Genomic DNA, 26840 nt, shown 5'->3' with positions numbered 1-26840 from the left:
CACTGAGAGGACGGGATTGTAGCCACTGACAACGGTGATGCCCAACATACAGCTTGCCATGTAAAGGAGTAAGAAGGATTGGATGAAGACAGTAGGAAAGCAGAGAGACAGAAGGGACTGAGCATCTCCATATGCTTATCTGAAATTCTCACCAATGAATTACATAAGTATCTCTATATTTATGTTTTATTCATATATCATCTATAACCATTTGAATCTGCCTGACTAAGATTTACAAGATGACCATAGCTTGCTTCATACCAACAATCTCCGTGGGATCGACCCTTACTCGCGTAAGGTTTATTACTTGGACGACCCAATGCACTTGCTGGTTAGTTGTGCGAAGTTGTGAAATTATGTTTAGACCATGGTATTGAGCACCAAGTATTTGGAGCCATTACCGGGGACTGTTGAGTTGTGAAAAGAATGAATCACAATTTTATGCACCATCATCTCAGCAACAAACAGAGCATTCTAAGCAGAATCCTTCTAGCTTAGCAAACATAGTCTTTGATCTATCTAAGGCCACTCTTAGTTTCATGACTAAAACAAGATCCTCCATTAGAAATTTGGAGGCACAAGTGGGCCAGCTGAGTAAAAGGGTTACTGAAACTCCTCCTAGCACTCTCACAAGCAATACAGAAGAGAATCCAAAAGGAGAGTGCAAGGCCATTGATATAATCAACATGGCCAAAACCTTAGAGGAGGAGGAGGACGTGAATCCTAATTAGGAAAACCTCTGGGAACGTCTAGTGGCCAGTAAGGAATACCCTAATGAGGAACCAAAGGAATCTGAGGCTCATACAAAGACCATAGAGATCCCTTTGGATCTCCTTTTACCATTCATGAGCTCTGATAACTATTCATCTTCTGAAGAGGATGAAGACATTGTTGATGGGCAAGTGGCCCAATATTTAGGAGCAATCATGAAGCTGAATGCCAAGCTATTTGGTAATGAGACTTGGGAGGAAGAGCCTTCCTTGCTCACCAATGAACTGAATATATTGGTTCAGCAAAATTTATCTTAAAAGAAATAGGATCTTGGTAAATTCTAAATACCCTGTACCATAGACACTATGACCTTTGAAAAAGCTTTGTGTGACCTGAGGTCAGGGATAAACATAATGCCACTCTGTAATGGAAAAACTGGGAATCTATGAGGTACAGGCTACTAAATTCTCATTGGAGATGGCAGATAAATCTATGAAAAAGGCTTATAGACTAGTAGAGGACATGCTAGTGAAGGTTGAAGGCCTTTAATTCCCTACTGATTTCATAATCCTAGACACTAGGAGGGATGAAGATGAATCCATCATCCTTGGAAGACCCTTCCTAGCCACAGCAAGAGCTGTGATTGATGTTGACAGAGGAGAGTTAATCTTTCATGTGAATGAAGAATGCCTTGTAGTAAAGACTCAAGGTTCTCTATCTGTAACCATGGAGAGTAAGCATGAAGAGCTTCTCCCAATACGGAGTCAAACAGAGCCCCCACATTCAAACTCTAAGTTTAGTGTTCGGAGGCCACAACCAAACTCTAAGTTTGGTGTTGAGAGATCTCAACCATACTCTGATTATCTGTGAGACTCCATGAGAGCTCACTGTCAAGCTATTGACATTAAAGAAGCGCTTATTGAGAGGAAACCTAATTTTATTTTAATCTATATTATTTTGTTTTCTTTTAGGTTGATGATCATGTGAACTCACAAAGACAATCACAAAAAAAATAAAGAAAAAAAAATAAAAAACAGCATTGAAAACAGCACACCCTGGAGGAAGGACTTACTGGCGTTTAAACGCCAGTAAGGGTAGCAAAATAGGCATTTAAACGCCCAATCTGGCACCTTTCTGGGCGTTTAAACGCCAGAATAGGGCACCAGACTAGTGTTTAAACGCCAGAACAGGGCAACAAACTGGTGTTTATACGCCATAACAGGAAGGAAAACTGGCGTTTAAACACTAGAACAGGGCAGCAGACTGGCGTTTAAATGCCAGGATTGCACTCTAAGGTATTTTGAACGCCTAATTAGAACAGGGATGAGAATTCATTAACCCCTCAAGATCTGTGGACCCCACAGGATCCCCACCAACCTCAGCTCACTCTCTCTCCTTTTCACACCTTTCTACAACACTCTTCCTCAAATACCCTTCACCAATCACCTCCATATCTCTTTCCCAAATACCCTTCACAAATCACTTCCTTAACTCTTCCCCAAAAACCCCCCACCCACCTTCAAAATTCAAAACCATTTCCCTCCCAAACCCACCCAAACCTTTCGGCCACTCTCCTTCCCTTTTCCTATAAATACCCCTCTCCACTCCTTCATTTTCACACATCATACACACCTTCCCCTTCCCTTGGCTGAAACACATACACCTTCCATCTCCTCTATTTTCTTCTTCTTCTACATCTTTCTTTCATCTTTTGCTCGAGGACGAGCAAATATTTTAAGTTTGGTGTGGTAAAAGCATTGCTTTTTGTTTTTCCATAACCATTTATGGCACCTAAGGCCAGAGAAACCTCTAGAAAGAGGAAAGAGAAGGCAGCTGCCTCCACTTTTAAATCATGGGAGATGGAGAGATTCATCTTAAAGGTCCATCAAGACAACTTCTATGAAGTTGTGGCCAAGAAGAATTTGATCCCTGAGGTCCCTTTTAGGCTCAAAAAGGGCGAATATCCAGAGATCCGACAAGAGATTCGAAGAAGAGGTTGGGAAGTCCTTGCCAACCCCATTCAACAAGTCAGAATCTTAATGGTTCAAGAGTTCTATGAAAATGTATGGATCACAAGGAACCATGATCAAGGTATGAACCTAAACCCAAAGAATTGCCTTACAATGGTTAGAGGGAAATACTTAGATTTTAGTTCGGAAAATGTGAGACTAGCGTTCAACTTGCCAATGATGGAAGAAAACGCACACCCCTACACCAGAAGGGTCAACTTTGATCAAAGGTTGGACTAAGTCCTCATGGAAATATGTGTAGAAGGAGCTCAATGGAAAATAAACTCAAGAGGCAACTGATGAGCGGATAATTTATACGCTTTTTGGCATTGTTTTTAGGTAGTTTTTAGTAAGTTCAAGCTACTTTTAGGGATGTTTTCCTTAGTTTTTATGTTAAATTCACATTTCTGGACTTTACTATGAGTTTGTGTGTTTTTCTGTGATTTCAGGTAAATTCTGACTGAAATTGAGGGACTTGAGCAAAACTCTGAAGAAGGCTGACAAAAGGACTGCTGATGCTGTTGGATTCTGACCTCCCTGCACTCGAAATGGATTTTCCGGAGCTACAGAACTCCAATTGACGCGCTCTCAACGGCGTTGGAAAGTAGACATCCAGGGCTTTCCAGCAATATATAATAGTTCATACTTTATTCGAAGAATGACGACGTAACTTGGCGTTGAACGCCAAGTACATGCTGCTGTCTGGAGTTAAACGCCAGAAAAACGTCATGATCCGGAGTTGAACGCCCAAAACACGTCATAACTCGAAGTTCAACTCCAAGAGAAGCCTCAGCTCGTGAATAGATCAAGCTCAGCCCAAGCACACACCAAGTGGGCCCCGGAAGTGGATTTATGCATCAATTACTTACTCATGTAAACCCTAGTAGCTAGTCTAGTATATATAGGACATTCATCTATTCTATTAGATATCTTTTGACCACTTTAAGTCTTTATTCATTCGATCACTTGATCATGGAGAGGGCTGGCCATTCGGCCATGCCTGAACCTCTTTCACTTATGTATTTTCAACGGTGGAGTTTCTGCACACCATAGATTAAGGGTGTGGAGCTCTGCTGTACCTCAAGTATTAATGAAGTTCTATTTTCTTTTATTCAAATTCTCTCTTATTCTTATTCCAAGATATTCATTCGTACCCAAGAACATGATGAATGTGATGAGTCAGATAACCCTCATTATCATTCTCACTTATGAACGCGCGTGATTGACAACCACTTCCGTTCTACATGCAACAGAGCTTGAATGTGTATCTCTTAGATTCCCCAATAGAATCTTCGTGGTATAAGCTAGATAGATGGCGGCATTTATGAGGATCCGGAAAGTCTCACCTTGTCTGTGGTATTCCGAGTAGGATCCTGGGAATCCGGAAAGTCTAACCTTGTCTGTGGTATTCCGAGTAGGATTCCGGTAATGAATGACTGTGACGTACTTCAAACTTGCAAGTGCTGGGCGTTAGTGACAGACGCAAAAGAATCAAGGGATTCTATTCCAGTATGAGTAAGAACCAACCAGTGATTAGCCGTACTGTGACAGAGTGCGTGAGAATTAGTTTTCACTGCGAGGATGGGATGTAGCCATCAACCATGGGTGATGCCTCCAGACGATTAGCCGTGCGAGTGACAGCCGCATAGGATCATTTTCCCGAGAGGATTGAAAGTAGCCACCGCTGATGGTGAACCCCTATACACAGCTTGCCATGGAAAGGAGTAAGAAGGATTGAGTTGAAGCAGTAGGAGAGCAGGCGTCCTTGGGCCATACAGCATCTCCATATACTTATCTGAAATTCCTACCAATGAATCTGCATAAGTATTCTATCCCTTTTATTATATATCATCTATTTTCTTATTATTAATTTTCGAAACCATAAATCAATATTTAATCTGCCTAACTGAGATTTGCAAGGTGACCATAGCTTGCTTCATACCAACAATCTCTGTGGGATCGACCCTTACTCACGTAAGGTTTATTACTTGGACGACCCAGTACACTTGCTGGTTAGTTGAACGGAGTTGTGAATTCAGCTGGTGCCCCTTAGAAGCCTTCATCTCAAAATAATTAGAACATGGATCACAATTTCATCCACCAAGTTTTTGGTGCCGTTGCCGGGGATTGTTCGAGTATGGACAACTGACGGTTCATCTTGTTGCTCAGATTAGGTAATTTTCTTTTCAAAAATCTTTTTCAAAAATTTTTCTTTTATTTTTCATTTTTCTAAACTTTATTTTTGAAAATAATTAATAAAAATCCAAAAAAATTAGAAAATCATAAAAATCAAAAATATTTTGTGTTTCTTGTTTGAGTATTGAGTCAATTTTTAAGTTTGGTGTCAATTGCATGCTTTAAAATTTTTCTTGCATTTTTTTCGAAAATTTCATGCATTCATAGTGTTCTTCATGATCTTCAAGTTGTTCTTGACAAGTCTTCTTCTTTGATCTTGATGATTTCTTGTTTTGTGTCTTTTCTTGTTTTTCATGTGCATTTTTGCATTCATATTTTTCATGCATTAAAAATTTCTAAGTTTGGTGTCCTGCATGTTTTCTTTGCATTAAAAATTTTTCAAATTTATGTCTTGATGTTCATCATGATCTTCAAAGTGTTCTTGGTGTTCATCTTGACATTCATAGCATTCTTGCATGCATTCATGGCTTTGATCTAAAAATTTCATGCATAAAGTATTTTTGTTGTTTTTCTCTTTCATAATTAAAAATTCAAAAATCAAAAAAATATCTTTTCCTTATTTCCCTCCAAATTTTCGAAATTTTGGGTTGACTTGGTCAAAAATTTTCAAAATTAGTTGTTTCTTACAAGTCAAGTCAAAATTTCAATTTTAAAAATCTCATCTTTTCAAAATCTTTTTCAAAAATCATATCTTTTTCATTTTTTTTCTATTTTTCGAAAATTTTTAAAAATTATTTTTCAAAAATCTTTTTCTTATCTTTATATCATATTTTCGAAAATTAGCTAACAATTAATGTGATTGGTTCAAAAATTTGAAGTTTGTTACTTTCTTGTTAAGAAAGGTTCAATCTTTAAATTCTAGAATCCTATCTTGTAGTTTCTTGTTAGTTAAGTCATTTTAAAAAAAAAAATTAATTAAGTCTTTTTCAAAATATCTTTTTCTTAAAACTTTTATCTTATCTTTTTATCTTATCCTTTTCAAAATTTTATATTTTTCAAAATTTGATTTCAAAAATATCTTATCTAACTTACTATCTTCTTATCTTTTTCAATTTTGATTTTAAAATCTTTTTCAATCAACTAACTAACTTTTTGTTTGTTTCTTATCCTTTTCAAAACCACCTAACTACTTTTCCCTCTTCTATTTTCGAAAATATCTCTCTTTTTCAAAAATTCTTTTTAATTAATTAATTATTTCATGTTTTAATTTTAATTACATTTTATCTCTAATTTTCGAAAATCACTAAACCCTTTTCAAAAATTATTTTCGAAATCACCCTCCTCTTTTCTTCTTCTATTTAATTATTTAATTACTAACACTTCTCTCCACCTCTCTTCATCCAAAAATCCGAATCCTTCTTCATTCTTCTACCCCTTTCTTCTTCTACTAACATAAAGGAATCTCTATACTGTGACATAGAGGATTCCTCTTCTTTTCTTGTTTTCTTCTCTTTCATATGAGCAGGAACAAGGATAAAGGCACTCTTGTAGAAATTGATCCAGAACCTGAAAGGACTCTGAAGAGAAAATTAAGAGAAGCTAAATTACAACAATCCAGAAACAACCTTTCAGAAATTTTCGAACAAGAGAAGGAGATGGCAGCCGAAAATAATAATAATAATGCAAGGAGAATGCTTGGTGATTTCACAAAGCCAACGTCCAAGTTTGATGGAAGAAGCATCTCCATTCCTGCCATTGGAGCCAATAACTTTGAGCTTAAGCCTCAACTAGTTGCTTTAATGCAACAAAACTGCAAGTTTTATGGACTTCCATCTGAAGATCCTTATCAGTTTTTAACTGAGTTCTTGCAGATCTGTGAGACTGTAAAGACGAATGGAGTTGATCCTGAAGTCTACAGACTCATGCTTTTCCCTTTTGCTGTAAGAGACAGAGCTAGAGTATGGTTGGATTCACAACCCAAGGATAGCCTGGACTCATGGGATAAGCTTGTCACTGCATTCTTAGATAAATTCTTTCCTCCTCAAAAGCTGAGCAAGCTGAGAGTGGATGTTCAAACCTTCAAACAAAAAGATGGTGAATCCCTCTATGAAGCTTGGGAAAGATACAAGCAGCTGACCAAAAGATGTCCATCTGACATGTTTTCAGAATGGACCATATTAGATATATTCTATTATGGTCTCTCTGAATTTTCGAAAATGTCATTGGACCATTCTGCAGGTGGATCTATTCACCTGAAGAAAACGCCTGAAGAGGCTCAAGAACTCATTGACATGGTTGCAAATAACCAGTTCATGTACACTTCTGAGAGGAATTCCGTGAACAATGGGGTACCTCAAAAGAAAGGAGTTCTTGAAATTGATACTCTGAATGCCATATTGGCTCAGAACAAAGTGTTGACTCAACAGGTCAACATGATCTCTCAAAATCTGAATGGATTGCAACATGCATCCAACAGTACTAGAGAGGCAGCTTCTGAAGAAGCTTATGATCCTGAGAACCCTGCCATGGCAGAGGTTAATTACATGGGTGAACCTTATGGAAACACCTATAACTCATCATGGAGAAATCATCCAAATTTCTCATGGAAGGATCAACAAAAACCTCAACAAGGTTTTAGCAATGGTGGACGCAACAGGCTGAATAATAGTAAGCCATATCCATCATCTTCTCAGCAACAGACAGAGAACTCTGAACAAAACAATTCTAATTTAGCCAATATAGTCTCTGATCTGTCAAAGGCCACTTTTAGTTTCATGAATGAAACAAGATCCTCCATTAGAAATTTGGAGGCACAAGTGGGTCAGCTGAGTAAAAAAGTCATTGAAACTCCTCCCAGTATTCTCCCAAGCAATACAGAAGAGAATCCAAAAGGAGAGTGCAAGGCCATTGACATAGTCGATATGGCCGAATGCACAAGGGAGGAGGAGGACGAAAATCCTAGTGAGAAAGACCTCCTGGGACGTTCCTCAAGCAAGAAGGAGTTTCCTATTAAGGATCCTGAGGAATCTGAGGCTCATCTAGAGACCATAGAGATTCCATTTAATATCCTTCTGCCATTCATGAGCTCTGAAGACTATTCTTCCTCTGAAGAGGATGAAGATGTGACTGGAGAGCAAGTTGCTCAATATTTAGGAGCTATCATGAAGCTGAATGCCAAGCTGTTTGGTAATGAGACTTGGGAAAGTGAACCTCCCTTGCTCATTAGTGAACTAGATACTTGGATTCAGAGAACTCTACCTCAAAAGAAGCAAGATCCTGGCAAGTTTCTAATACCTTGTACCATAGGCACCATGAGCTTTGAAAAAGCTCTATGTGATCTTGGGTCAGGGATAAATCTTATGCCACTCTCTGTAATGGAGAAGCTAGGGATCATTGAGGTACAACCTGCCGTGTTCTCATTACAATTGGCGGATAAGTCCATAAGACAAGCTTATGGAATAGTGGAGGACGTGCTAGTAAGGGTTGAAGGCCTTTACATCCCTACTGATTTCATAATCCTAGACACTAGGAAGGAAGATGATGAATGCATCATCCTAGGAAGACCTTTCCTAGCCACAGCAGGAGCTGTGATAGATGTCAACAGAGGGGAGTTAGTCCTTCAACTGAATGGGGACTACCTTGTGTTTCAGGCACATGGCCATCCCTCTGTGACAAAAGAGAGTAAGCATGAAGAGCTTCTCTCAGTTTAGAGTCAAGAAGAGCCCACACAGTCAAACTCTAAGTTTGGTGTTGTGAGGCCACAACCAAACTCTAAGTTTGGTGTTTAAACCCCATATCCAAACTCTAAGTTTGGTGTTGGGACTACACACTAAATTGACCTGATCACCATGTGGCTCCATGAGAGCCACTGTCAAGCTATTGACATTAAAGAAGCGCTTGTTGGGAGGCAACCCAATTTTATTTATCTAATTTTATTTTATTTTGTTTCCTTGTTATTTTTGTGTTTTATTAGGTACATGATCATGAGGAGTCACGAAAAAAATCAAAAAAATTAAAAAACAGAGTCAAAAACAGAAGAAAAAAATTTTTACCCTGGAGGCAGCCGAGACTGGCGTTCAACGCCAGTAAGGTGCATCTGGCCGGCGTTCAACGCCAGAACAGAGCACCATTCTGGCGCTGAACGCCCAAAACAAGCAACAACCTGGCGTTAAACGCCAGGATGGTGCACAGAGAGGACAAACTGGCGCTGAACGCCAGGAACAAGCATGAAACTGGCGTTCAACGCCAGAAACATGCATTACATGGGCGTTGAACGCCCAGAACATGCACCAATGGGCGTTTAAACGCCAGAATGATGCATGAAGGCATTTTACATGCCTATATGGTGAAGGAATGGTATTTGTTTTCACCTCAGGATCTGTGGACCCCACAGGATCCTCACCTCAGGATCTGTGGACCCCACAGGATCCCCACCTACCATATTCCCACCTTACCTTTTAATCCTAATCACACTCTCCTAATCCAAATCTCATTTCACCCTTCCCCATATCACACTTCCCAAAAACCTTCACCAATCACCTCAAGTCCTCTTCCCAATTACCCCATTCACCATTCACATCAACCTCCTCTTCCCCATAAACCCCGCCTACCCTCATAAAATTCAAATTCAATTTCCCACCCATTCCCACCCAAAATGGCCGAACTCCCACCCTCCCTCTCCCTATAAATAACCTTCCATTCTTCTTCATTTTCACACAACACAAACCCCTTCTTCTCCCATATAGCCGAACCTACTCTCTCCCTCTCTACCATATTCTCTTCTTCTTCTTCTACTTTTCTTTTCTTTCTTGCTCGAGGACGAGCAAATTTTAAGTTTGGTGTGGTAAAAGCATAAGCTTTTTTTTTGTTTTTCCATTACCAATGGCACCTAAGGCCGGAGTTTCCTCAAGAAAAGGGAAAGGGAAAGCAAAAGCTTCCACCTCCGAGTCATGGGAGATGGAAAGATTCATCTCCAAGAGCCATCAAGACCACTTCTATGATGTTGTGGCAAAGAAGAAGGTGATCCCTGAGGTCCCTTTCAAGCTCAAGAAGAATGAGTATCCGGAGATCCGACATGAAGTTCAAAGAAGAGGTTGGGAAGTCATAACCAACCCCATGCAACAAGTTGGAATATTGATGGTTCAAGAGTTCTATGCCAATGCATGGATCACTAGGAACCATGACCAAGGTATGAACCCAAGTCCAAAGAATTATCTCACAATGGTTAGGGGGAAATACTTGGATTTCAGTCCGGAAAATGTGAGGTTGGCGTTTCACTTACCCATGATGCAAGGTGATGAACGCCCCTACACAAGAAGGGTCAACTTTAATCAAAGGTTGGAACAAGTCCTAATGGACATTTGTGTGGAAGGCGCCCAATGGAGAATAGACTCCAAAGGCAAGCCAGTCCAATTAAGAAGACTGGACCTCAAGCCTGTAGCTAGAGGATGGTTGGAGTTCATCCAAAGATCCATCATCCCTACAAGCAACCGATCTGAAGTTACTGTGGATCGGGCCATCATGATTCATAGCATCATGATTGGAGAGGAAGTAGAAGTTCATGAAGTCATCTCCAATGAACTCTACAAAATAGCCGACAAGCCTTCACACATGGCACGGCTAGCCTTCCCCCACCTTATATGCCATCTATGTTACTCAGCTGGAGTCATCATAGATGGAGATGTCTCCATTGAAGAAGACAAGCCCATCACCAAGAAAAGGATGGAGCAAACAAGAGAAGTTCCTCACGGCCCTCAAAAAGAACATGAGGAAGTTCATCATCAACAAATGCCTCAAGGAATGCACTTTCCTCCCAACAACTATTGGGAGCAACTCAACACCTCCTTAGAAGATTTGAGCCATAATGTTGAACAACTAAGGGTGGAACATCATGAACACTCCATCATTCTCCAAGAAATAAGAGAAGATCAAAGAGCAATGAGGGAGGAGCAACAAAGGCAAGGAAGGGACATAGAAGAGCTTAAGAACATCATTGGTCCTTCAAGAAGAAGACGCCACTAAAGGTGGATTCATTCCTTGTTCTTTATTCCTTTCTGTTTTTGGTTTTTAATTATTGTGTTTATCTATGTTTTGTGTCTCTACTTCATGATCATTAGTGTGTAACCATGCCTTAAAGCTATAAATAAAATCCATTAGTCCTTCACCTCTCTTAAAAGAAAAATGTTTTAATTCAAAAGAACAAGAAGTACATAAATTTCGAATTTATTATTGAATTTAATTTAATTATATTGATGTGGTGACAATACTTTTTGTTTTCTGAATGAATTATTGAACAGTGCATATGTCTTTTGATATTGTTGTTTATGAGTGTTAAAATTGTTGGCTCTTGAAAGAATGATGAACAAAGAGAAATGTTATTGATGATCTGAAAAATCATGAAATTGATTCTTGAAGCAAGAAAAAGCAGTAAAAAAAAATGGCTAAAAAGAGTATATAGAAAAAGAAGGAGCAGTAGAAAAAGCCAATAGCCCTTAAAACCAAAAGGCAAGGGTAAAAAGGATCCAAGGCTTTGAGCATCAATGGATAGGAGGGCCCAAGGAAATTAAAATCCAGGCCTAAGCGGCTAAATCAAGCTGTCCCTAACCATGTGCTTGTGTCATGAAGGTCCAAGTAAAAAGCTTGAGACTGAATCCAAAGCAAAAGAGTGTGCTTAAGAGCTCTGGACACCACTAACTGGGGACTTTAGCAAAGCTAAGTCACAATCTGAAAAGGTTCACCCAGTTATGTGTCTGTGGCATTTATGTATCCGGTGGTAATACTGGAAAACAAAGTGCTTAGGGCCACGGCCAAGACTCATAAGTAGCTGTGTTCAAGAATCAACATGCTTAACTAAGAAAGTCAATAACACTATCCCAAATTCTAAGTTCTCCAGAGACGCCAATCCCTCTAAACTACAAAGGAAAAAGTGAGATGCCAAAACTGTTCAGAAGCAAAAAGCTACAAGTCCCGCTCATCTAATTCTAATTAATATTCATTGATATTCTGAAATTTATAGTATATTCTCTTCTTTTTATCCTATTTGATTTTCAGTTGCTTGGGGACAAGCAACAATTTAAGTTTGGTGTTGTGATGAGCGGATAATTTATACGCTTTTTGGCATTGTTTTTAGGTAGTTTTTAGTAAGTTCAAGCTACTTTTAGGGATGTTTTCCTTAGTTTTTATGTTAAATTCACATTTCTGGACTTTACTATGAGTTTGTGTGTTTTTCTGTGATTTCAGGTAAATTCTGACTGAAATTGAGGGACTTGAGCAAAACTCTGAAGAAGGCTGACAAAAGGACTGCTGATGCTGTTGGATTCTGACCTCCCTGCACTCGAAATGGATTTTCCGGAGCTACAGAACTCCAATTGACGCGCTCTCAACGGCGTTGGAAAGTAGACATCCAGGGCTTTCCAGCAATATATAATAGTTCATACTTTATTCGAAGAATGACGACGTAACTTGGCGTTGAACGCCAAGTACATGCTGCTGTCTGGAGTTAAACGCCAGAAAAACGTCATGATCCGGAGTTGAACGCCCAAAACACGTCATAACTCGAAGTTCAACTCCAAGAGAAGCCTCAGCTCGTGAATAGATCAAGCTCAGCCCAAGCACACACCAAGTGGGCCCCGGAAGTGGATTTATGCATCAATTACTTACTCATGTAAACCCTAGTAGCTAGTCTAGTATATATAGGACATTCATCTATTGTATTAGATATCTTTTGACCACTTTAAGTCTTTATTCATTCGGTCACTTGATCATGGAGAGGGCTGGCCATTCGGCCATGCCTGAACCTCTTTCACTTATGTATTTTCAACGGTGGAGTTTCTGCACACCATAGATTAAGGGTGTGGAGCTCTGCTGTACCTCAAGTATTAATGAAGTTCTATTTTCTTTTATTCAAATTCTCTCTTATTCTTATTCCAAGATATTCATTCGTACCCAAGAACATGATGAATGTGATGAGTCAGATAACCCTCATTATCATTCTCACTTATGAACGCGCGTGATTGACAACCACTTCCGTTCTACATGCAACAGAGCTTGAATGTGTATCTCTTAGATTCCCCAACAGAATCTTCGTGGTATAAGCTAGATAGATGGCGGCATTTATGAGGATCCGGAAAGTCTCACCTTGTCTGTGGTATTCCGAGTAGGATCCTGGGAATCCAGAAAGTCTAACCTTGTCTGTGGTATTCCGAGTAGGATTCCGGTAATGAATGACTGTGACGTACTTCAAACTTGCAAGTGCTGGGCGTTAGTGACAGACGCAAAAGAATCAAGGGATTCTATTCCAGTATGAGTAAGAACCAACCAGTGATTAGCCGTACTGTGACAGAGTGCGTGAGCATTAGTTTTCACTGCGAGGATGGGATGTAGCCATCAACCATGGGTGATGCCTCCAGACGATTAGCCGTGCGAGTGACAGCCACATAGGATCATTTTCCCGAGAGGATTGAAAGTAGCCACCGCTGATGGTGAACCCCTATACACAGCTTGCCATGGAAAGGAGTAAGAAGGATTGAGTTGAAGCAGTAGGAGAATAGGCGTCCTTGGGCCATACAGCATCTCCATATACTTATCTGAAATTCCTACCAATGAATCTGCATAAGTATTCTATCCCTTTTATTATATATCATCTATTTTCTTATTATTAATTTTCGAAACCATAAATCAATATTTAATCTGCCTAACTGAGATTTGCAAGGTGACCATAGCTTGCTTCATACCAACAATCTCTGTGGGATCGACCCTTACTCACGTAAGGTTTGTTACTTGGACGACCCAGTACACTTGCTGGTTAGTTGAACGGAGTTGTGAATTCAGCTGGTGCCCCTTAGAAGCCTTCATCTCAAAATAATTAGAACATGGATCACAATTTCGTCCACCAGCAACCCGGTTCAATTGAGAAGACCGGATCTTAAGCCTGTGGCTAGAGGATGGTTGGAGTTCATCCAATGCCCTATCATTCCCACTAGCAACCGATCTGAGGTAACTGTGGATCGGGCCATCATGATCCATAGTATCATGATTAGTATCATGATTTAAGAGGTAACTCTAGAGCTCTACAAGGTGGCTGACAAGCCCTCACCTTTGGCAAGATTAGCCTTTTCTCATCTCATATGTCACCTTTGCTATTCAGCTGGGATTGTCATAGAGGAAGACATCCTCATTGAAGAGGACAAGCCCATCACTAAAAAGAGGATGCAGAAAACTAGAGAGCCCATTCATGGCACTCAACAAGAGAATGACGAATTCCCTCATCAAGAAATCCCTGAGATGCCTCAAGGGATGCAATTTCCTCCACACAATTATTGGGAGCAACTCAACATTTCTTTGGAAAGCTTGAGTTACAACATAGACTAATTAAGGGTGGAACACTAAGAGCACCCCATCATTCTCCATGAGATTAGAGAAGATCAAAGAGCTATGAGGGAGGAGCAACAAAGGCAAGGAAGAAACATAGAGGAGCTCAATAGCACCATTTGTTCTTCAAGATGAGGAAGATTCCACCCTCACTAAGGTGGACTCATTCCTTAATCTCCTTGTCTATTTATTTTTTTTTTGTTTTTCGGCTTTATGCTGTATGTTCTATCTATGTTTGTGTCTTCACTACATGATCATTAGTGTCTAGTGTCTATGTCTTAAAGCTATGAATAATTCCATGAATCCTTCACCTCTCTTAAATGAAAAATGTTTTAAAAACAAAAGAACAAGAAGTACATGAGTTTCGAAATTTGTCCTTGAAATTAGTTTAATTATATTGACGTGGTGACAATACTTTTTATTTTCTAAATGAACTTGAACAGTGCATATTTTTTATCTTATTGTTTATGAATGTTAAAATTGTTGGCTCTTGAAAGAATAAGGAAAAAGGAGAAATGTTATTGATAATCTAAAAAAACATAAAAATTGATTCTTGAAGCAAGAAAAAGTAGTGAAAAAAAAAGAGAGAGTAGCAAAAAAAGGGTAAAAAGCCAATTGCCCTTTAAACCAAAAGGAAAGGGTAAAAAGGGTCCAAGGCTTTGAGCATTAATGGATAAGAGGGCCTAAAGGAATAAAATACAGGCCTAAGCGGCTAAATCAAGCTGTCCCTAACCATGTCCTTGTGTCATGAAGGTCCAAGTGAAAAGCTTGTGACTGAGTGGTTAAAGTCGTGATCCAAAGCAAAAAGAGTGTGCTTAAGAACTCTGGACACCTCTAATTGGGGACTTTAGCAAAGCTAAGTCACAATCTGAAAAGGTTCACCCAGTTATGTGTCTGTGGCATTTATGTATCCGGTGGTAATAATGGAATGCAAAGTGCTTAGGGCCACGACCAAGACTCATAAAGTAGCTATGTTCAAAAATCAACATTCTAAAATAGGAGAATCAATAATGCTATCTGAATTCTGAGTTCCTATAGATGCCAATCATTCTAAACTCCAAAGGAAAAAGTGAGATGCCAAAACTGTTCAGAAGCAAAAAGCTACAAGTCCCGCTCATCTAATTAGAACTAAGCTTCATTGATGTTTTGGGATTTATAGTATATTCTCTTCTTTTTATCCTACTTGATTTTCAGTTTCTTCGAGACAAGCAACAAATTAAGTTTGGTGTTGTGATGTGCGGATAATTTATACGCTTTTTGGCGTTGCTTTTAGGTAGTTTTTAGTTGGATCTAGCTACTTTTTGAGATGTTTTTATTAGTTTTTATGCAAAATTCATATTTCTGGACTTTACTATGAGTTTGTATTTTTCTGTGATTTCAGGTATTTTCTTGCTGAAATTGAGGGACTTGAGCACAAATCTGATTCAGAGGCTGAAAAAGGACTGCTGATGCTGTTGGATTCTGACCTCCCTATACTCGAAGTGAATTTTCAGGAGTTACGGAATTCCAAATGGCACTCAGGGGTTACGGAATTCTAAATGGTGCGCTTTCAAATGCGTTGGAAAGTAGACATCCAGAGCTTTCCAGCAATATATAATAGTCTATACTTTCCTCGAGTTTTGATGACGCAAACTGGCATTCAAACCCCCCTTCTCTGCCCTACTCTGAAGTTAAAATGCTAGAAACACATTACAAACCAAAGTTAAATGCCCAAACTGGCATAAAAGCTGGCGTTTAACTCCAAGAGAAGGCTCTACACATATAAAGCTCAATGCTCAGCCCAAGCACACACCAAGTGGGCCCCAGAAGTGGTTTTCTGCACAATTTATTCAATTCTGTAAACCCTAGTGGCTAGTTTCATTATAAATAGGACCTTTTACTATTGTATTAGAAACCTGGGGGGGATCTTGGTATCTATCTTTGATCAGTTTATGCGATCTTAGACTTTGGGGGCTGGCCTTACGGCCATGCCTTGACCTTCATCACTTATGTATTTTCAATGGTGGAGTTTCTACACACCATAGATTAAGGTGTGGAGCTCTGCTGTTCCTCGAGTATTAATGCAAAGTACTACTGTTTTCTATTCAATTCATGCCTATTCTTATTCTAAGATATCCATTCGCACCCAAGAACATGATGAATGTGATGATTATGTGACACTCGTCACCATTCTCACTTATGAACGCGTGATTGACAAGCACTTCCGTTCTACATGAAGACAAGCTTGAATGTATATCTCTTGGGTTTCTAATCAATGATTCACATCGACTCTCCTCTGACAATGGGGCATCTGAATCCGAGATTAGAATCTTCGTGGTATAGGCTAGAATCAATTGGCAGCATTCTTGAGATCCAGAAAGTCTAAACCTTGTCTGTGGTATTCCGTGTAGGATCTGGGATGGGATGACTGTGGCGAGCTTCCAACTCGCGACTGTAGGGCATGGTGACAGACGCAAAAGGATAGTAAATCCTATTCTTACACGATCGAGAACCAACAGCTGATTAGCCATACGATATCTATGCATGGTATTTTTCATCCGAGACGAGCAATCTGACAATTGATTAGCCGTACAGAAATCGTAGAGGACCATTTTCACTGAGAGGATGGGAAGTAGCCATTAACAACGGTGACACCCAACATACAGCTTTCCATAGAAAAGAGTATGAAGGATTGGATGAAGGTAGTAGGAAAGCAGAGATTCAAGAGGGATAAAGCATCTCCAAACACTTATCTGAAATTCCCACCAATGATTTACATAAGTATCTCTATCTTTATTTTGTGTTTTACTTATCTTTTAATTATTAAAACTCTATAACCATTTGAACCGCCTGATTGAGATTTACAAGGTGACCATAGCTTGCTTCAAGCTGACAATATCCGTGGGATCGACCCTTACTCACGTAAGGTTTATTACTTGGACGACTCAGTGCACTTGCTGGTTAGTTGTGCGAAGTTGTGAAAAAGAGTGATATTACAATTGTGCGTACCAAGTTGTTGGCACCATCGAGATCACAATTTTGTGCATCAAACGTCCAGAACTGGCGTTGAATGCCCAGAAAGGGGCAGGGTGATTCGCATTTGAAGCTTCAAGCCAGTGGGTCCCACAGAATCTCTACCTACCCTACCTATCATTCACTCCTTCCATTCTCTCTCCTACTTTTTCAACCTTGATTCCCATACCCTACTTTCACCCTTCCCAACATACATTCATCACTCACATTCCCATCACCTTTCCCTCTTCCCAAAACCCTTCATAAATCCCATCAGTTCCTTGTCCCAACAAACCCACCCACTTCAAATTCAAACTTTCCCCTCCATTCTTCCCTCCCACATGACCGAATCCCTATCCCTCCCAACCCTATAAATACTCATTCTTTCCCTCATTCCTACTTACACCTTCATCTTACACTTCCTTTCTTCCCCCTTCACACCCACTTAGCAGAAGCCTCATTTACCTTCCTCTTTATCTTTTTCTCTTTCTTCTACTCTTTTCTTTTTTCATCACTTTTTGCTCGAGGACGAGTAAATTCCTTAAGTTTGGTGTTAGAGAGCTCCATGTTTTGCTTTCTACTCTTTCTCCATGGCACCAAAAACTGGCAAATCGTCAAGGAATAGAAAGGGAAAAGCTCCTGCTTCCACCTCTGAACCTTGGAAAACATGGAGATTCCTCATCAAGGCACATCAAGACCACTTCTATGATGTGGTGAGGCATAAAAAAGGTGATATCTTAGGTCCCCTTTAGGCTCGAAGATGATGAGTATCTGGAGATCCTATAAGAAATCTGGAGAAGTAATTGGAAAGTTCTAGCCTATCCAATCTCAGTAGTTGGGACGTTATTGGTGCAAGAATTTTATACCAATGCCTGGGTTACTAAGAAGCACGACACCAGTGTGAACCCAGAGCCTAAAAACTGGCGCACCATAGTTAGGGAGCAAATCCAATATTTCATCCCGGAAAGTGTGAGATTGGCGCTGCGATTACCTCCGATGCAAGGTGACCCACACTTTTACACTCGAAAGGTCAACTCTGAGCAAAGATTATAGCAAGTGATTGTGAACATCTGTGTCAACTAGGTAGGCTTGACCTCAAGCCCATGGCTAGAGGATGGTTGGAGCTTATTCAACGCTCCATCCTCCTCACAAGTAACCGATCTGAGGTTACCATTGAAAGGGCAATGATGATTCACTGCATCATGCTCGAGAATAAGGTGGAGGTGCACGAGTTCATTCCTCAGGAGATCTACAAGATTACAGAAAAGGCCTCCACCCAAGCAAGGCTAGTATTCTAGCACCTCATCTATATTCTATGCCATGCAATTGGAGTTGGCATAGCAGGAGACACCCTCATTGAGATGGACAAACCTATCAAAAAGAGGAGGATGGAGCATGCCAGGGAGCCTACACATGAACCACAGCACGAGAGATCCTGGAGACGCCTCAGGGAACGTACTTCCCGCTCTGTGACTATTGGGATCAACTGACTACATCTCTAGGGAACTCACTTCATTGGTGGATCAGCTGAGGAGAGAGCATCAAGATCAATCTTCCATCCTCCATTAGATGATAGAAGATTAGAGGAGTATGAGGGAGGAGCAACTGATACATGGGCGAGACATTGAGGAGCTCAAACGCTCTAGAGGACTCCCCGGAGGGAGTATCATTCACCGTCACTGAGGTGATTGATGTAACACCCTACCACACTGAGCTTTACGCTTAAGTCGTAAAATAGAGGTGGTGTGGTATTATGACCTCTAAAATAAAATGTGTACATGTAATAGCAGAAAGATTGTAATATACTAGGAGCCTTGAAGAATAGGGGAAATAAAAATCACGAAAGAAAAGCGCAACGCTCAAGAAATGAGTTAACTTGTGTGCTAAGAAAATTATAACCATCAAACATAAGATTATAAAAGTAGGAATAGAGTGTCAAAGATACAAAATAACAAGCTCCTAACTCAGCCTGCGAAGTCAAGACTGGTCGGAGAATATTTACACATATATATATACATATCCAAAATCCAAATGTAGATAAACAAAATCTTGTCTCTCCATAAACCTCTAAGAGGATCAAAAGAACAAGTTATGCGGAGAGAGAGAGAGAGAGAGAGCTAAGTACATATATATACATCACTGTACGACAAAATAACCCAGTAACTACTTCGCCTCAGGGGTCCATACGCCTAACGAGATGCCTCTTGACCTGCATCTGAAAAATAAGAACACAGTATGGAGGTTCTCAGTATGGTAAAGGTGCCACACACATAATATATAAGGTCCTGGGAATGCCAGAGGCAATCCTAGAACGCCGACACTCAGATTATAGAGCTTAAAGTATTAAACAGAAGCCATAACAGGTGGTTTTCTAAGAGTATCTAAGCCTAACTTAATTTAATCTTAACCCTAGGTCCCATACTGCCATTCCTCCATACCTCCATCTCCGTTAGCATTTCACAAAAAGATAAACAGATAAAGGCAAGCACAAGAAGGTTACAAATACTGCAGGTAACAAATATACATTTAGCATGGCAAGTACACTTAGGCACACCTAGTTAATGCACAAGCAAGTAATTCAAGTAGTATGCATACGATACATGCCTGTCCTATGGCTGATGAGGCTCATCTTTCGGTTATCCAGCCAACCCGATAAGTCTGAAAACCTTAGACTATCCCTTGACATGCATCCCCAAGAGTTTATGCATAGTTTTTTTCTCAAATAATCAATATTGCTCAATTGGGGATAACATTCCTGTGAATTTATAAGTGCCCAGTCACCGTTACGTCGTAGGGTCAACAGAGTATCGAGTTTTTAACCAGGTAAACATGGTGGCAAGCCACGGTACTTTATCCAGGGAATCTCGTATCTCAGATCATTTAATCAATCAAGCCTAGTATCATACATGATGATTCATTTAATTATCAAGCCAAATATCATACATGATCATCCTTAACGTTTCATAACCAATTCATCACTTTTCAGCTTTACTTCATCTCCAAATTACCTCCACTTCCTAGATTCATCTGATTATCAAGTGTAATAATACTGTTTATGGCTAAAGGAATAAAAATAGAGATTTAGAAGTTTGAAATACAGTTTAAAACTCAAAAATCATATTTGCTGGAACAGGGGCCACACGTACGCGAATATACAAATGCAGCACACGCGAGCGTGTTCCCTTGTCACGCATACGCGTAAGTGAGTACCTCAGGTTACGCGTACGCGTGGGTCACACATATGCGTGGGTGGTAAACCACTATTTTATGGTTTATCTGTAAATCATGTTGCTTGTATGCGAAGTTTGTATTCGTAGGTTTTGATGAATGACAAACCAACAAACATGAAAAGACAAACCAACAAACAACTTGAATGAACAAGCATGAAGAGTTGAAAGCAACACAACAACAACAAGAAACTCAAGTCCACAACATTTGAAGACAAGTATAGTGTCTTAGGACTTAGGTAACTTCTTGTTAAGAACCAATTGCTAAATCTCTCAACACACACTCACAAAATGTTTTGATGCACATCTTGCAATTCGATGCTAGCCAAAAGGTTTAAAAACTTGTTTTCGAAGGTACAAAAGCATAGGAATTGACTCCAACAAGTTTGAGATCAATCCTAAGCATTTTGAAGTGATTTTAAGCCATTCTTTAAGGTTTGCATCGATGCACACTCATCTTGCATCGATGCAAAACATGCAACGACTTGTTGCATCGATGCAAAGATCTTTGCATCGATGCAACCTAGCTGAAAATTCAAATTTCAGCATCAAAGACACATTTGCATCGATGCAAAGTGTTATGCATCGATGCAAATAATTCAAAAACATAAAAAACGGCTAGTTTTGACATAAATGCTCCATCCCATTAATTCCCCAACGTTTCTAAGGTTTGGGGAATCTATAAATGGATGAATTGAAGCCTTATTTCATAAGTTTTGTTTTGAGAAAACTATCTTGTTCATATTCTTTCATTCTACACATTTTTAAGTGATAAAATACACAATTTGAGAGAGTAATATCAATTGGTTCAATAGTGCTAAACTTGTAATCATACACTCTTCTAGAGAGCACTCATTTCATCTCAACAATTCTCTGAGAATTGTTTTCTTGTACACCTTGTAAATTGGAGTGTGATCTCCAAGGTTGAGTCAAGAGTTATAAACACTATAGTCGGTGAGGATACCAAAGAGGTATACTAAGTACTCAAGGCAAATCTTAGAGAAGGTATCTCTAAGTGGAGTGGGTTAGTATACGAGTGGTGATCATATACCGTGAGGTGTTAGAAACTAAGGACTCGGATTGTAAAAGGTTTTGCGCGAGCACCTTGAAGCTTGGCAATAGTGGAACTTCTCAATTTCGATTGAGAAAGAAAGTGGACGTAGGACAAGGATTGTGCCGAACCACTCTAAATAGCGTTTGCATCTCTCCAAACTCATCTCTTCAATATTATTGTCTTTTACCTTTAAGCAAATAAATTGTGATCGTAAAGTAGCTTCGTAAGTACTTAAGGAGTGGCTTAAGTCCGATTGGTGAAAAGCTTGATCAATTTATTTGAATTGGTGTCTATTGGAAAGTAAAAGCTCCTTATAAATGCTTAGCAATTGAGTTAAGCTCTTGGAAAAATACTAGTACAATAACGCTTTTATATATTGTCTTTAAATTCATCAAAAAGATTCATTGTTGTTGCATTACTCAATTCACCCCCCCTCTTGAGTAATTGTGCATAGGTTCTAACAAGTGGCATCAGAGCTTAACCCTTTGAAAGACTTAACCGTTTAAGGGAAAAGATCATGGCAAGCACAGGCTTTAACAACAACAACACTAGCGAAGGTAACTCAACCGCTAGACCTCCTCTTTTTAGCGGAACAAATTACTCTTATTGGAAAAATAAGATGAGAATTTGGATCCGTTCTCAAGATGTGAGAATTTGGAAAGTAATTGAGAATGGAAATCACATTCCAACAAAGACAACAAGCGCTAAAGAAGAAGGAGTCTCCGTCTTAAAGCAAGTTCCGAAAGGAGAAGATGAATATAGTGACGATGATTGGAAGAAAGTGGCAATGAATGATAAAGCCATCAACTTCATTCATTGTGCACTTAACGAGCATGATTATATGAAGATCTCTACATGTGAAACCGCTAAAGAGATTTGGGATAAACTCCAAATCACTTACGAAGGAACCGACCACGTTAAAGAATCAAAGGTATTTATGTTGGTTCATGAATGGGAAAATTTTAAAATGAAAGATGAAGAGAGCATTGAAGAAGCTCTTGAAAGACTCTCCAAGATCTTCAACAATCTAAGCATGCTTGGCACAAAATACAATGATAAACAAATTGTGACCAAGGTGCTTACAAGCCTTACACCAAAATGGAACTCCAAAGTGAACGCCATTGTGGAAGGAAGGCTCTATGATCAACTTACATTTGATCAACTGCGAGGAAATCTTCTCACATATGAAATGACTATGCTAAATAGACAAAAAGGTGAAGAAAGCAAGAAGAAAAGTCTCGCCCTTAAAACAACATCACTGCAAGAAGAGAGTGATGATAATGAAGAAGAAGAAGATGAAGAATTTGTACTCTTATTAAAAAGATTCAATAAGTTTGCAATGAAGAAAAACTTCAAGAGCAAAACAAAGGTACCAAAATGCTATGAGTGTGGAGAAGTTGGACACATCAAACCCAATTGTCCAAAACTTCAAAAGGAGGACAAAAACAAGAAACTTAAGAAGAAGGAGAAAGCATACATATCATGGGAGAACGAGGATGAATCCGACTCCGATGACAACGAGGTTGCAAATCTTTGCTTAATGGCAAGCGAAGAAAAGGTTAGTGATGACAACCCCACTTCTTTTAATTTACAAGATGAATATGATGCCTTACTTGAGGTGTACACAAAACTTACCCAAGATTATTCTCTCCTAAAGAAAAAGAATATGGAACTTTTAAAACAAAATGAGATGTTGAAAAACGAGAATATCAATCTTGGAAAAGATAAGTGTAGCACAAGTAGTGATCCATACAAATCTTGTAAAATGCATGAAAATGAAATTACAAATCTTAAGAACACTTTAGCTAAGTTCAATGAATCTTCAAAGAACTTAGATAAAATGTTGAAAAACCAAAAGCATGTTCATAATAAGGAAGGTTTGGGTTTTGAAAAAGGAAAATTTAAAAATGTTAAAACTCCTATTAGGCAACCGCAAGCCCAAAAGGTAAGCATGCCTAAAAGGAATGAAGCCTTTAAACATCCTCCTCAACATGCTTCATTTAGAAATTATAATCACAATGTATATAGATCAAAAGATGTTGCATTTAGGGAACAACCTAGGCAACCATTTAGAAACATGCATAGGATGCATAATCCAAATGTCATATGTCATTATTGTAATAAAGTAGGTCATATAGCACCCGTATGCTTTACTAGAATTAAACATATAAACTTTCGTAGTCAAGATATGAGATGGGCACCACATGGGCATTATGCTCATACTAACCATCAAGGACCCAAATTCACTTGGGTACCTAAAACCAAATTTTAATTGTTTTGTAGGTACGTGTTGGAGCTAAGGATACAAATTGGTATGTTGATAGTGGATGCTCCAAACACATGACCGGCGATGAATCAAAGTTCACCGCAATAGAGCCTACAAACGGAGGAAACGTAATCTATGGAGACAACAACACCGTCAAAGTAATCGGCGTTGAAAAGGTTTATGAGTTGATGAATGAGTGATTAATCTTGAGGTAGATTAAAGAATTTGAAGATTATAAATAATGGAGGATCAACAAATTGAAGTTTATAATGGTTTAAATGAGTATATACATGATGGAACTCAAAGGATTGAAGAAAGAACCACCAAAGGATGAAGATTTGGTGATTTTGGGCAAAATGATGCATGCTGCATCGATGCAACCAAGCTTTGCATCGATGCAAAGCACACGACGTGCTATGTGCATCGATGCAAAGACCATTGCATCGATACAAACACGACCAAATTACACAAACACAAGTGAATTTGGCATTTTTGAGCAACAAAACCCCATTTTTGAGCAAAGTCACTTTTTATTGCTTTATGCTTATTTGATTATATGAATTGTTAAACTAACTCCTAGTAAGTTAAGGATTTCTATTATGGTTTAAATACTTTGATATTTCCTTCATAATTTTGTTTAATGATTAATGCTTGTATGCTTGTTTGGTGAATAACTCAAAATAGGCTTGGTACCCCTATTTTAAGTTAATATGCATGTCTTGATATATTTTAGGGGGAATTATGCATGCTTATTATATATAAAAAGAGGAAATCAAATTCTTTTTGAAAGGGGGAATATCTCATCCTTGAGATTAATAGAGAAATTAAACTTAAAAAAAAAAATTCATTGTTTTATGCATGCTTCTATGACACATTTTAAACTCCCTTTTTTTTGATAATGTCAAAAGGGGGAAGAAAAGTTTGAGGATATTTGAAGTTTTGAACTTTTGAAAAAGGAAGAGAAGTTTGAGGATTTGAAATGAAGAAATAAGTTTGCAAAACAATGATTTCAAAAAGACTTCCGCTAAGCAAAAACTTTGATATCTAAATCGTTTTCTTTGATAAACGCCCTTTAAAAGAACAAATGCACATATTTAGGGGGAACTCCTGCAAAAAAAATTTTTGTGAAGTCTTTTCCAAAGCTTTCTATAAAATAAAGTGCATTATTGTTGCTTTCAAAATCATTTATAAATACATATCCTCAAAATTGGTTTGTCATTATCAAAAAGGGGGAAATTGTAAATCATGTTGCTTGTATGCGAAGTTTGTATTCGTAGGTTTTGATGAATGACAAACCAACAAACATGAAAAGACAAACCAACAAACAACTTGAATGAACAAGCATGAAGAGTTGAAAGCAACACAACAACAACAAGAAACTCAAGTCCACAACATTTGAAGACAAGTATAGTGTCTTAGGACTTAGGTAACTTCTTGTTAAGAACCAATTGCTAAATCTCTCAACACACACTCACAAAATGTTTTGATGCACATCTTGCAATTCGATGCTAGCCAAAAGGTTTAAAAACTTGTTTTCAAAGGTACAAAAGCATAGGAATTGACTCCAACAAGTTTGAGATCAATCCTAAGCATTTTGAAGTGATTTTAAGCCATTCTTTAAGGTTTGCATCGATGCACACTCATCTTGCATCGATGCAAAACATGCAACGACTTGTTGCATCGATGCAAAGATCTTTGCATCGATGCAACCTAGCTGAAAATTCAAATTTCAGCATCAAAGACACATTTGCATCGATGCAAAGTGTTATGCATCGATGCAAATAATTCAAAAACATAAAAAACGGCTAGTTTTGACATAAATGCTCCATCCCATTAATTCCCCAACGTTTCTAAGGTTTGGGGAATCTATAAATGGATGAATTGAAGCCTTATTTCATAAGTTTTGTTTTGAGAAAACTATCTTGTTCATATTCTTTCATTCTACACATTTTTAAGTGATAAAATACACAATTTGAGAGAGTAATATCAATTGGTTCAATAGTGCTAAACTTGTAATCATACACTCTTCTAGAGAGCACTCATTTCATCTCAACAATTCTCTGAGAATTGTTTTCTTGTACACCTTGTAAATTGGAGTGTGATCTCCAAGGTTGAGTCAAGAGTTATAAACACTATAGTCGGTGAGGATACCAAAGAGGTATACTAAGTACTCAAGGCAAATCTTAGAGAAGGTATCTCTAAGTGGAGTGGGTTAGTATACGAGTGGTGATCATATACCGTGAGGTGTTAGAAACTAAGGACTCGGATTGTAAAAGGTTTTGCGCGAGCACCTTGAAGCTTGGCAATAGTGGAACTTCTCAATTGCGATTGAGAAAGAAAGTGGACGTAGGACAAGGATTGTGCCGAACCACTCTAAATAGCGTTTGCATCTCTCCAAACTCATCTCTTCAATATTATTGTCTTTTACCTTTAAGCAAATAAATTGTGATCGTAAAGTAGCTTCGTAAGTACTTAAGGAGTGGCTTAAGTCCGATTGGTGAAAAGCTTGATCAATTTATTTGAATTGGTGTCTATTAGAAAGTAAAAGCTCCTTATAAATGCTTAGCAATTGAGTTAAGCTCTTGGAAAAATACTAGTACAATAACGCTTTTGTATATTGTCTTTAAATTCATCAAAAAGATTCATTGTTGTTGCATTACTCAATTCACCCCCCCTCTTGAGTAATTGTGCATAGGTTCTGACATTATCTTGTGCTCAATTGAGTGGTTTTTATCAAGCCTTTGCCCACTTATTCATATGATTTGCATGGTTTTACATTCTCCTTCCTGATTTTGTGCTATGATTGAAAGCATGTTTCTTTGGTCTTAATTTAGTTAATTTTAAATCCTCTCTTACTATCATTCGATGTCTTGATATGTGTGTTATGTGATTTCAGTGGGCATGCTTGATGATCCATTACGCGTATGCATAGGGCTACTCGCGTTCGTGCAACCAAACATCCATCCCACGCGTACGCGTGCGCCACGCATACGCGCGGACGTACGTTTTTCCAAAAAAAAAATAGCTGATCAACCAGAGAGCTGCAAATCCATAAAATTCAGCTGCATAGTCACATA

This window comes from Arachis stenosperma, chromosome 9 (assembly GCF_014773155.1).
Source record: "Arachis stenosperma cultivar V10309 chromosome 9, arast.V10309.gnm1.PFL2, whole genome shotgun sequence".
Taxonomy (NCBI): domain Eukaryota; kingdom Viridiplantae; phylum Streptophyta; class Magnoliopsida; order Fabales; family Fabaceae; genus Arachis; species Arachis stenosperma.
This window is presented reverse-complemented; position numbering follows the sequence as displayed.